This window comes from Neofelis nebulosa, chromosome 9 (genome assembly GCF_028018385.1).
Source record: "Neofelis nebulosa isolate mNeoNeb1 chromosome 9, mNeoNeb1.pri, whole genome shotgun sequence".
NCBI classification, from domain to species: Eukaryota; Metazoa; Chordata; class Mammalia; order Carnivora; family Felidae; genus Neofelis; species Neofelis nebulosa.
Window position 1 is genome coordinate 114,620,626 of NC_080790.1, and position 13,060 is coordinate 114,633,685.

Below are 13,060 nucleotides of genomic sequence, written 5' to 3' on the forward strand. Positions count from 1 at the left end.
GCAGAGACACCGAAGCCGCAGCCCTTACCAGATAGTTTACGATGTATGGGGGGAAAACCACTAGAAAAAGTCCCTCCATTCAGGCCATGTCACTCCTTCCCATCTCATCCCAAGCTCTCAGCCTTCACAAGGCTTCCTATCACACCTGGAATAAAGCCCTCACTCCTCACCACGGCCAGCGAGGTCTCGCGGAACCTGCTCCTCCCTCCCTGCTGCACACTCGCCACACAGGTCTCCTTGCTTTTCCTCCAACATCTGCTTGGGAGCTTGCTGTTCTCGCTGCCTGGAGCACTTGACCCCAGATCACCACCCACCTCACTCCCTCATTTCACTCCCGACTGCTCAAATGTCATCTCCTCAGAGAGGCCTGCCTTGGCCACCTCGTCTAAAATGGTACCCATCCTCCTCTCTACCTGTCCTCTTACCCTGTTTTATTTTTCTCCCCAGCACTTCTCATAACGGTGCATAATGAACAGATTCAACACTTTGTTTTGTCTCTTGCACTAGGTGTGGCTTGACGAGGGCAGAGCCCCTGTCTTGTCTCTATATACCCAGTGCCTGGAACAGTGTCTGGCACGTGTTGGTGCTCGATAAACACATGAGTAGAATGAAGGTACTACAAGTCTACTAAGTGCCACGTAGTTACCCATTTCACCTTCATCAGCTAGATTTGAGCCCCATTTCACACTGGAGAGGGAAGACCTTGCCTGGGGTCAGCCGGCTAACAGGTGGCAGAGCCAGGATCAGGACGCAGGGACACTCAGCTCCAAAGGAAGCATGGCTATAGCAGGACACTTCCCTATGTGGGGGGCTGGGATGACGTGTCCTGTCAGTAGCGCTAAAATGGGATTCTAGAAAGAGGGGGTTGAGTTGAGGAGGAGCCCTGGGTCTGGAGAGAGAAGGGCAGTGGTGTGGCAGCAGCCAGCCTCCTAATTCTCTGGCCTTGTCGCCGCCCAGGCATCGCCGTGTGGATATGCTTCCGTCTCTCCCCCCTCATCCCGGCTAGCCTCATGGGTGTTGGCGGACAAAGAAATTCTTACAGGAGTTGTAACTTTTCTGGTCCTAAGTGTCCTAAGTGAAGTAGGCCCAAGTGGAGTCACAAAAAAGATGGATCTGTGATGGGGGAAGACTACTGGGCTATCGGGGGCATGGGAGAAGTGAGGCCAAGGCCAGAAGGAACTGGCTCTCCCAAGGGGCCCAATGTCTCTTAAGAAACCAGGGACACTGGGGTTGCAGCCAAAGTGGGAGAGGCCTGGCTCTCTCGATGGGAACTTTCCTAAAGTAGAGGGCTGGCAGCCACGGGAAACTTTCCTCTCTGGGGCTGGGTTGGAGTAAACAGGCCCTGTCCCTGCAAGGGCACAAAGCACTCACTGTCCAGGAACAGTCATTCCAGGGTGGAGGGAACATTCTCGTTTCAGTGCCATAGAGAACAAGACTCTGACCTGCCCAACCCCCCGACTCATGCATTCCTGGCCAGGACAACCTTCATTAGGAGCTCCTTCTCCTGGGGAGGGGGAGTAGGATTTCCAGGGGCCACGGATTCTGGGGACTGCTTTTGCAGACAGAGCATGAGCAAAATGGGGTGTGCCATTGCAGGGCGGGTGCTGGGGAGACAGTGGTGTGGGTATATTTAGCTCAAGGTTCACACGACACACTTGGAAACAAACACAGCCATTTTCTCAGTGGGCGGTTGCCCTGGATAAACAAGCAGCATTGCAGAGCAGCCTGGTTCTGGAAAAGCAGAGATAAGCCCCGGTGCTCCTCAATGGCTCCCACTAGTTTCAGCCAGAGCTGGCATGGTGGGCAGGAGGGTGAGATGCAAGGGTGAGTGGCAGGGAAGTCTCTGATGTCACAGAGGCTTTCAAGAGACCCGGGCATGAGGCTGTCTGCATTCTCAGCTGAGGTGACAGCAACGTGGGGGAAGTTTTCTCTTTGTAGCTGTGACCGCTGCCATGGGATTCATGCAGGAGTTTTCAGGGCCACCGGGGATAGGCAATGGCTAATGACTTCCATGGGAGGATCATGGACTTCCCCGCCAGCCAGATCCCCCACAAGTTAGTAAGACCAATGCACCTGCCCATTCTATAGTTTCACACGGCTAGTTTGTGGTAGAGCCTGGACTAGGAACTGGTGTCTCCCTAATTGGCATCAGGGCCCTTTAGAGCAGTGAGCCAAGAACCAGGGTCCCCAGGAGAAGCCAAAGCTGGGACCACTTTCAAGATCCTGCCTCCAACAGTCCTGGCCACATATATGGAAGGGCTCCACCCAACATACTCAAGGGTGCTTTTCACCCGTGTGTCCTCTTAACTGGTCACTCTCCCCGTATCATCTTCCTCAGTTAGCCAACCGCTACTCAGCTTACGAGACTCCATGACAAAGGTCTCCTTTGTGCTTCCAGGGTTTTTGGACTTTCATTTACACCATAAATATGTCTTTAAAAAAAATTTTTTTTTAACGTTTATTTATTTTTGAGACAGAGAGAGACAGAGCACGAGTGGGGGAGAGTCAGAGAGAGAGGGAGACACAGAATCTGAAACAGGCCCCAGGCTCTGAGCAGTCAGCACAGAGCCCGACGCGGGGCTCGAACTCACGGACCGCGAGATGATGACCTGAGCCGAAGTCGGACGCTTAACCGACTGAGCCACCCAGGCGCCCCTTTCTTTTTTTTTTTTTTAAAGTAAGCTCTACACTCAATGTGGGTCTTGAACTCCCGATCCTGAGATCAAGAGTGCATGCTCTCTCTACCCACTGAGCCAGCCAGGCGCCCCACACCATAACTATTTCTTGTGTGCTAACCATGCTCCAAGCCCAGTACTGGAGACACAGCAGTGAACAAGACAAAGAAGATCTCTGCTTTTATGGAGCTTCTGTTCTAGTCTGTGTGTTCTCAACGGGAGGGCTATCACTCCCAGAGGGGCAAAGCAAAAAATTCTTGGATATTACAGTGGTTTGTGGCTTTCCACGGGGTCACAGCACATAAAGAGATACGGAGTACAGCTGTGGTATTCAAATGTCACGGGAAGGGGGGCGCCTGGGTGGCGCAGTCGGTTAAGCGTCCGACTTCAGCCGGGTCACGATCTCGCGGTCCGTGAGTTCGAGCCCCGCGTCAGGCTCTGGGCTGATGGCTCGGAGCCTGGAGCCTGTTTCCGATTCTGTGTCTCCCTCTCTCTCTGCCCCTCCCCGTTCATGCTCTGTCTCTCTCTGTCCCAAAAATAAAATTAAAAAATGTTGAAAAAAAAAAAAATTAAAAAAAAAAAATGTCACGGGAAGGCAACAAGGACAAGAATGTCGAAAAAGATGCCTGAGGCGGATGGCAATAGGAAAAAAGGTTGAGAAACACTGTCCTGGTGGAAAGCAGACAAGGTAAGAAGCAAGACAATTTCAGAGATGATGGGGTTTTGAAGATAGTAAGTCACGGAGTGGTGACAGAGAACAGCTGGGGGACTGATATAGGTGGAGTGGTCAGAGAAGGTCTCCCTGGGGAATTTGAGCTGAGAGCTGAATGGCAAGGTGGAAGTAGCCAAGAGAGGATAGAAAACCTGGGGTAAAAAAAGAGCCTGTTTCGGCAGAAGCAACAAGTGCAAAGGCCCTGAGGCAAGAATGAGAGGCAAGGTGTCCCTAGGCTGAGCCCCATTTGTGTGTCAGTTCCCCCCTCAGTCAGCGGGCTCAAGTCTGACATACGTCTGAAGCCAGGCCCATCCAGACAGGCACAGACGGACTAAAGCTAGATCTCTGCCCAGAGGCCAACTGAACAATGCAGGTTACCCTGCAGCCAACTGCAACCCTGGTGAAGTGAGGAAAAAGGCTGGCACAATGCCCCTCAAGCAGCGGCCCATCCACCCTGCCAGGGGCTGAAGTGCAGCACCCACCTGAGACTGATCGATCCTCTGATGCCCACCCTTCTCTCTCACCTCCCACGTTTCCATCCTTCTTCACAGCGGTGTGACTTTGAGCAGCCCAGTCCTCACTTGTTAAATAACAATAAAATAATAACAACTGCTAATATGGCAGCTGACCTTTATTACACATTTGAATGTTAGCTGTGCCAGGCACTGAGCTAAAGCACTTCACCCAGACTGGGCCATACTCCCTGATTACATGCACAATCACATACAGTTGAGTGACTATGTTTTGTCCTGTCTCCTCCACTAGATTGTGTGTGGTTTTATCCCTTATACCTCTAGAACCTGATGCTGTACCTGGAACACAGCAGGTGCCATTCTAAATGAATCTATTATATATATATATATATATATATATATATATATATATATATACACGTAGATTATATATATACACACATATATATACACATGATGTACACATCATTAGATGAACAAATGATTACTTTCGTTTAATCCTCGTACTATTTATCAATAGCCTCATTCTACAGATGTGAAAATGGAGGCTTCAGAGTTCACCTGGGATTTGTCAGCGTTCTGGCCTCTTGCTCATTCTGATATCTGATTCTGCCTTCTTCAGTCCCTGCTGCCCCTGCCCACAGAGAACCTGACCTACACAGTGGCAGTGCTGGGAGATGATTCCTGAGCACTTACCCTGCAAGAAGGCACTCCTCCTGGTCCTTTGTGTGGATCAGTTCACTGAATTGTCCCCACACTGTCAGGCAGTGGGTACTGTTGTTAATTCATCATACAGCTGATGGCCCTGTGGCCCTCAGATGATCTGTGACTTGCCCAAGGTCACACAGCGGCTGGGTTGACTGCACTAGCAGTCTGGCTGCAGTATCTTTGCTCCCAACCTCCATACAGGACTATGCTTACTTTCAAAAGGACAATACTTTTCAAGCCCCATCATGGTCCAGGTGCATGCACTTGTATTACTGAAGGAGGACCTCAATCTACACCCAGGTAAACTGAGGCTCAGAGACACTGAGAGACCTGCCCAAAGTGGGTATGTGGGGAAGTTGGTTGCAAGTTCCAGCATGTGCAGCAGCAACCCCATTTCTGGGCCAGAGTTATAGTCCTGAGTCCCTCTCGGAGGGGGAAGGTTGCCCGAGGCCACCAGCTGAATGAATGAGCTCTGGCCCCCAGCCAGCTGAGGGGAACTGGGTGCCACAGGAAAAGGATGTGACGAAGACCAGGAGGGAAAGTGAAACCCTTCCGTCCTGGCTTCAGTGGGGAACAAGTGCTTGTGCCAGACAGGCCCTTCCTTCCTCTAGGGTGACTCTGGAAGGCCCAGGCCCACCACTTCCTTCCTGCTTGGTTATTTTGGGAAAGAGGTAGGTGGAGAAGAGGAAGGGGCTCCTAGCAGCCCAGAGAAAGTGCCAGAGACATCAGCACTGTACCTTCCCTTGGCCTCATCACGGCCCAGCATGGGCAGGCCAGGGATCCCTTGCAGAGTCACTTTCTGCTGCTAGCCTCAGTTTCCCTGAAGGAGAGGCTGATACATGTCTGCTGAATAGATAAATGAGGCCTTGTTAGGAGATCCCAGGGAGATGGCAGGAAGGGGGGATGGGGCAAAAGGAGAGGCCTTATCACTCTCTTGGCAGGGAGTTGCAGGCGGAGACTCGGAAGAAGTGAGGTTTGTGGTTGGAATCCACTTCCCTTGGCTTTCCCGGGGGAGCCGTTGGGGTCAGCAATGTGAAAGAAACACGGCCTTTCTCCTCTACTGGGAGTGGGCAATTCAGAGAGGCAGCTCAGGGCAGAGGCAGAGACGGGTGACCAGATTATGCTAGGGTGACCCCAGTCTAGCCAGCCCAGTTGTGGGCACCATAGCAAACCTCTGTACTTCAGAGCCTCAGTTTCTCCTGTTTTGACCTCCCAAGACAGTGGTGGTGAGATAAGGGGATGAAAGCACTTAGCACTTACTAAAAAGCAAGGTGACCTCGGTGTTACTGGCACAACAGTGTGTCATGGGGGGGGAGGGCGGGGGGGGGGGGGAGAGGAGGCTCAGGCCATCTGGGCTTCAGGGAATATCTGGAGGCATCCTTGCAGCAAACTTCACGTTAATCTTTCTCCAGTTCTGCCCCTGTCAGCTGCCAGCCTCTCCTCCCCCGCCTCCTCCCTCACCATTAGTTCTCAGAAGCTAAGCCTGACAGATGTGCTCATTTCTCAGAAAAGGAAGTGGTTGTGCCGGGAGGAGATAACACCTCCGCTGGGGAATTGAGAAAGCTATCGGGCCTAGCAGTGCAAGCGTGGGCTCTCCACCTCCTCAGCTCAGAACCAGGATGCTAGTCTTAGAGGCAGAGACGTTTACTGGGGGCACAGATGCTCATTTAGAGGCTTACAACCTCCTTCCCTGGGATGACTGATATTTACTGAGAACTTACCGTGTACCAGGCATGGTGCTAAGAGCTTCATCATGTATATGAATTCACTTAATCCTAGCAATAACCCCATGAAGTGCTATTGTTACTTTCCATGTTACAGATGAGGAAATGGGCTCAGAGGTCAAGGGACCCTGCCAAGGACGTACGGCTCATATGGTAGAGTTAGGGCTTGTATGCGGCAGTCTGGCTCTAGAGCCCAAGCACTGAATGGCTCCTGGGAGGTTGCTGCATGTTCATATGCATTCGTTCCCTGGAAATCCAAGACCTCCCTCACTTTGCTGTCTCTCATCCCACCCCTGCTAACCCCCTACTGTCTCATGAGTGGATGGCCATAGCTTTTCATTCTTCTTCCAGTGTCCTGGGAGATAAGGTTCACCCTTGAAAAAGAGTCGGAGACTCAAAAGTGACCTCATAACATACCTACCCAACCTCTCATGTGATGCTGAAGCTCATCCCTAACATCCTGATTTCCCAGACAGGTTCAGAAAGGTGGAACATCAAGGTCATGTGGTAGGTGTGTTTCACTCCCGACGGTCCATCCTCGTGGGAGTTCGCAGTCATCTCTAGGGCATCTCTGCTTATATACTCATGGAGCACTTCACTTTTGGAAAGCTCTCTTTGCCTCTTTTCCTCTATCTCCCCCCACTGGCTGGCATCAGATATGGTCCTCTCTCCTCTAGCTCTGTCCTGAGGGCTGCCCAAGAAATCACCAGGGGCTGGCAGAGGAAGCTTTGCTGGCCTTGCCCTGGGCCCTGGACCAGGTTGTGCTCCTCTCTGAGTAGAATTTCCTCATTGGTAAAGTGGCAGTGCTATCTGGATGAGGCCAAGGCTCTATTTCTATTTCTTCTATTTCTCTACCAAGTTGGGCTGCCAGCACCTTACCCACTAAGTCTTGCCATTAGACTTGAGAGGTGTTAGCTTTGGACATCGTCTATAAAATGGAGATTAAAGATGTGCTTATTTCACAAGAACACTGTGAAGATTTAACAGTAATACACATAGAATTAGAATTCTGCATGGTGCAGAGCAAACTTTGAGTACATGTTGGCTATTACTACTGGTCTTATTATTAGACCAGGGCTCAGCTTGAGTGTTAGAGCCTTCTCTGTGGTCTGCAAGACCCTGCAGGATTTCCTCAGCTTTGTCCAGGGCTAGGCTGCTTCATTCTTCACATACCATGTTCTCTTCAGCCTCAGGACCTGTGCCTATGCTGGTCTCTCTGCCAAGGTCTCTCCTATCTCTTAAGTCTTCACCTACAGGTTCCTTCTTCAAGGAGGCCTCCTGCTTTCTGACTCTAAGTCTCCTTCAGCTCTCTTACCAATTTGTTGTGCTGTTCATTTTTTAATTTAAATTCCAGTTAGTTTACAGTGCAATATTAGTTTCAGCTATACAATTTAGTGATTCAATGCCTATATACAATACCCAGCGCTCATTACAACAAGTGCACTCCTTAACCCCCATCCCCCAGTTCCCCCATCCCCCCCCCCCCCCAACCATCAGTGTGTTCTCTATAGTTAAGAGTCTGATTCTTGGTTTGCCTCTCTTTTTTTCCCCTCTGATTGTTTGTTTCTTAAATTCCACATATGAGTGAAATCATACGGTATTTGTCTCTCTCTGACTTATTTTGCTTTGAGCTGTTCATTTTTCACCATGAGCTCTTTCAGGCCTAGCCCAGCCTGGTCCCAGAGAAGGTGCTGATGAGTATGGCTGACTGGTGGACAGTGAAGAGGGTAAGGAAGAAAAGGCCAGCTCCCTCTCTTTTTATCCCCATCCTAACTGCCTGGTGAAACTGGAAGGAAGCCCCGAGACACCAGGTGATTGGGCAGGGTGACCAGAACTCCCTAGATAACCAAGTTCTTCCAGGTTCAGGAAGGACGATGAAAGTTTATGGGAAGGTTCTGGAAAAGACATCATCTGAATTGTGTTGAGGCAACAGGCAGGAGGGACCAGGGTTAGCAACCTACAAAGAATAGGGGCTTGGTCTCTGGGGCCAACCCTTTCCCTAAAACTCCTTCTTCTGGGATCTATGCCTCAAAGTACTCCACGGTCCAAAGCAGCCACCCCCCTCTTATTTCCACCCAAAGCTATCCCCACTACCTTGTCTGGTGCTGATCAACGCTGTGTGCTGTGAAGAGACACCAGGCCAAGAGTCAGCAGATGTGGGTTTTGTGTTCCAGCTCTATCAATGGCTCGCTTGGGTTGAGTCTCTTCCCCTGTCTGGGATACTGGGAAAGTCTGGGATTTTCCCCATCTGTAAAATGAAGGGGGGGGGGGGTCATCCTCAAGGGCTCCTACTGGTGCTACAGCATGAAGAGGATGAAAGTAGCTCACACACGGATGGATTAGTAACTACCTGAGTTCTCTCTGACGGGTATTCAGACGACCCAATAATTAGTGTGGAAGGTGAGAGGCAACATTCTGGAGTAGAAGGACTTGTTGCCATAAAAGAGTCTGATCTTCCTCCACCTCAGAGCCTGCTGAGTCTTGCCCTCTAACCTGTAGGATTCTAGGGGAAAAGGGCAATGGGCACATCTGTGACCCAGGGCAAGCTCCTCAGAGAGGCCAGATCTTGCCGGGCTTTGTCCCTGTGGCCTCAACCTCTTTCTTCACCCTAGCACTACCTCTGACTAGTCCAAACAAGTCAGGGTATTTTCAGCCACCTTTATCTGATCGGAAATGTTTGGAATTCCACAGCAGAAGGCCAACAGCTCCGGAGGATTTGAGGATGGGAGAAATCCCAGCAACACCCTTCCCTCCCCCCTATACATATGAATGCTCACATATACACTGCTTGAAACCAAAAACTCAGAGCTGAAGGCTCCCGCTGAGTTGCATTTCCTACATTCTGGTTCCTTCTGGTCTTCTCCTCAGTTCATTCTCACCCCAGTCCATGGGTTGCCTCAAGGTACAGAATAGCAAGATGCCTGAAATAGTGCCAGGAGAGCCGGACTACTGCCTCTGCAGCGGGGTGACACGGGGTGGGGGCCACCAGGAGGTTTACTGTTCACAGTCAACACCCAGAGCACCCATAAACTGCAGAAGAGCACCACCACCAGGAGGCCCCAAAGCAACTCGCTGTCCCACCTGATGTGACGTGGATCACTCAAGAATTCATGTGTCATGATCTGTGGCTTACAGAGCTGTATACTTCAACTTCCTCCCTAAACAGATGGAAGACTGAGACCCAGAGGAGGTAAAGGGACTCCCCTGCAAGGCCTCCTGACCCTTGGAGTTGGACAGTGTGGGTTTTGGCTTCAGCTCTATGACTGCCTACTTGCGGGACCTAAGGCAAGACCCATTACCTTCCCAAACCAGGGTTCCTCCCTGAGAGCACTGTACTTAACATCACAGGCTTGGCACCAAGAAGAAAATGGTCCATAGAACTCAATGAGTTAGCTGTTTCAAAAGAGGGGCCTCATTTGTGTTTCTCATGGTCCATCTCATTATTTACAGCTACAAACAAATACACAAAAACAGCTAATATTTACCGAGTTCCCGCCTGAATTCTCAAGATCTTGCAAAGTAGGTGTTGTCCTTATTTTACTAAGGAAGCAGCTAAGACTCGGAGAGGTGACAAGGCTTTGTCTGAGATCACCAGCTGCTGAACGAGGGGGTCTGACTCCAGGGCATATTAAATTTGCGAGTGCAATGGGGCAGATGCATGGGGATGTTACTAAGCTCTTCTTCCTTCCCCCTTTAACCCACATAGCTGCCTGCTATTTAGTGAAGATCTGCTACTCTTAGGCCATATGAACCAGAAATTATTTTGAGGAGATGGAAGAGAAGTGGCATGCTTCCTGGTGCCTCGTGGATGGGAAAGGGAGAGGTGTGCTGTGGCTGCTTAGAGCCCCCACCCCCCCCAACCATCAACCCATCCCCCGCAAGGCCAGTCCCTCCCTTTATCTGGCCACTATCTTGGAAACAAAAGTGATGCCAAGTAGCTCTGGCAGCACTCTTATATGAGTTTTCTTTTCTTTTTTAACGTTTATTTATTTTTTTTGAGAGAAAGACAGAGAGAGAGAGAGGGAGGGAGAGTGCGCGAGCACGACCATGAACAGGGGAGGGGCAGAGAGCCGGAGACAGAGGATCTGAAGCAGACTCCACACTCTGAGTGCAGAGCCCACAGAGCCTGATGCAGGGCCTGAGATCATAACCTGAGTCGAAATCAAGTATCGTTCTCTTAACCAACTAAGCCATCCAGGCGCCCCTTATCTGAGTTTTCTAAGACAGATCATGACCCCTTTGTGGGTTGAGCTGTGAGGTTGCAGGAAGGACCAGACAAGCTGTCCTGCTGGCTCTGGACATTCATTCACTCCATAAATCTTTATTAAGTGCCCACTAAATGCCAGGCACTATGCTAAGTACTGGGGATAAAGCAGTGACTAAATCAGATGAAAATTCCTACCTGCATGAGTTTACAATTTAATGGGAAGAGACAGGCAATAAATAAATGTGTCAGATGGTAGCAAGTGCTAAGAAGAAAAATAAATGAGAAAAAAGGGTTAGACAGAAACGTGGAAGACAGGAGAATTAGAACCCATAGTCAGGGAAAGCTTCTTGAGGAGGTAACAGTTGATCAGAGCCCTGAATGAAGTGAGGGTACAGGCATCACAAGGATGTGAGGAAAGCAATGGGAACAGCAAACGCAAAGGCCCTGAGGCAGGAACATACCTGGGCACTCTTGAAACAGGAGACACCAGTATGGCTAAAGGAAAATGAATGAGGGAGAATGGTAACAATGGTGTCTGGCAGTAGGCAAGGGTCAGACTGTGCAGGGCCTTGAATGCAATTCAAGAACGTGGTCTTGTCCTTTGAGTGACAAGGGAACACTGCAGGGACACAACCTAACTTTGGTTTTAATGGAGTCCCTCTGGCTGCTGGGTAAAGACCTCCAGGGGCAAGGGTGGAAGCAAGAGGTCTGGTGAGAAGGTGATGTAGTCATCCAAGAGAAATATGATAGTGGTTTGGCCAGGATGGTGCCAGGGAAGCCGGTGAGAAGCAGTCAGATTCAGAGTTTATTTTTATTTTTTTTTTTAAATTTTTTTCAACGTTTTTTATTTATTTTTGGGACAGAGAGAGACAGAGCATGAACGGGGGAGGGGCAGAGAGAGAGGGAGACACAGAATCGGAAACAGGCTCCAGGCTCCGAGCCATCGGCCCAGAGCCCGACGCGGGGCTCGAACTCACGGACCGCGAGATCGTGACCTGGCTGAAGTCGGACGCTTAACCGACTGCGCCACCCAGGCGCCCCCAGAGTTTATTTTTAAAAGTAGAACTGATGGGCACTTGGCTGGCTTAGTTGGTAGAGCATGCGACTCTTGATCTCAAGGTCATGAGTTCAAGCCCCAACTGGATGTAGAGCTTACTTAAAAAACAACAACAACAAACTAACTAAAAAAACAACAACAACAAAGTAGAGCTGAAAGGATTTGCTGATGGATTTTGTGGGCTAGGGGAGTTGCTAGTCTCTCTGGCCTTGTTTCTCACCTACAACAGGCAGGGAAAGAGGCCTTCGAGGATGTTTTTCCAGTTTGATAACTCTGGGAACCCTACGGGATGAAGAAAGAGACAAAATCATTTCTGCCCTCATGGAGGCAAAGCAGTTTGCTCTCCAGGCCCTGAGGGCTGGATGGCAATGACAGGAGGAAGGCAGGGGCTGGACAGAGACAAAGGAAGGACAGGGTCTGCCTACACTGTGGCCTCCCACTTTCAGCAGACACATCAATCACCCAGCTACTAGGGACCTGCAGGGCCACGGAGTAGCCAGGCCCAGGCTGGGGTGGAGGTAAAGGGAGCTCGCTTTACATTAGGAGAGCAGGGGCAGCAGACCTGTGCTGGGTCCAGGGCGTACTAGACAGAAGGTGCTCAGTAGGTGAGTGAGTGAATGAGCAGTGCCTCGGGCCAGGATGTGTGTGAGAACTTCCCAAGTCGTTCCAAGGGGTGAGCCTGACCCAAGGGATTCATCTCCCGTCATTCCTTCTGCATTGATGACATTCTAGACGGAGTCTCAAGTTCCCATTCTTCATGAATGGCAGACCGTGAGGTCTGAAATCACCAAAGCAGCATTTTAGAGCTGAAAGGGCAGACACATCTGGTCCAGTCTACCCACAATTTCACCATCACTGTTTTGGCCTTCTCCGTGTATCATTGTTATTATTAACATTCCTATCAATTGACTCACTTTTAAAAACTTTAAATAAATGTATTGAAAACTCTCAATCCCTACTCTTCCCCCACAAAAAGCCGTTCTTTCTGTAATCTTTTCCCTTTTTATTTATTTACTTATTACTTATTTTTTAAAAAGATTTTTTTTAAGTCATCTCTACACCCAACATGGGGCCCAAACTCACAGTCCTGAGATCAAGAGCTGCATGCTCCACCGACTGAGCCAGCCAGGCGCCCCTGCAATCTTTCTCCTTTTTAGTAAACGGTAGCTGTTTCACTCTTCCAGGTGCTGAAGCGTGGGACACCTTGGAGTCATTCCTAAATATCCTCCCTAGTACTGATCTGTCAGCAAATTCCTTTGAAACTATATTCAGAATTTATCCAGAATCCTACCACTTCTCATTAACTCCACCGTCATTTGGTCCAGACCAACACCATTTTCTGCCTGTACTGTTGTAACAACCTCCTTACTGGTCTCCCAGCTTCTTACCCCCTGGCTATGGTCCTTTACCAGAGCGTCCACAGTCTGTCTGGTCAAAACACTCCACTGCCTTCCCATCTCACCTAGAGGAGGAGCCAGAGTGTCCCGTGGTGGCTCGCACAAAC

At 50.0% G+C, this 13,060-nt stretch overlaps 1 protein-coding gene across 8 annotated transcripts in view; it reads right to left on the minus strand.

Annotated features, from left to right (window-relative positions):
* The window catches only part of BCL2L1 (BCL2 like 1), a 51,316-nt gene that overhangs the window by 4,866 nt on the left and 33,390 nt on the right, over positions 1-13,060 (minus strand). Inside the window, exon 3 of one of the 8 annotated variants that reach the window (XR_009248925.1) lies at positions 8,387-8,540. The exons of the other annotated variants lie outside the window; for them this stretch is intronic. The gene's annotated coding sequence lies outside the window, so the exon portion shown is untranslated. The remainder of the gene's footprint in view (positions 1-8,386; positions 8,541-13,060) is intronic. 8 annotated transcript variants of the gene reach the window in all.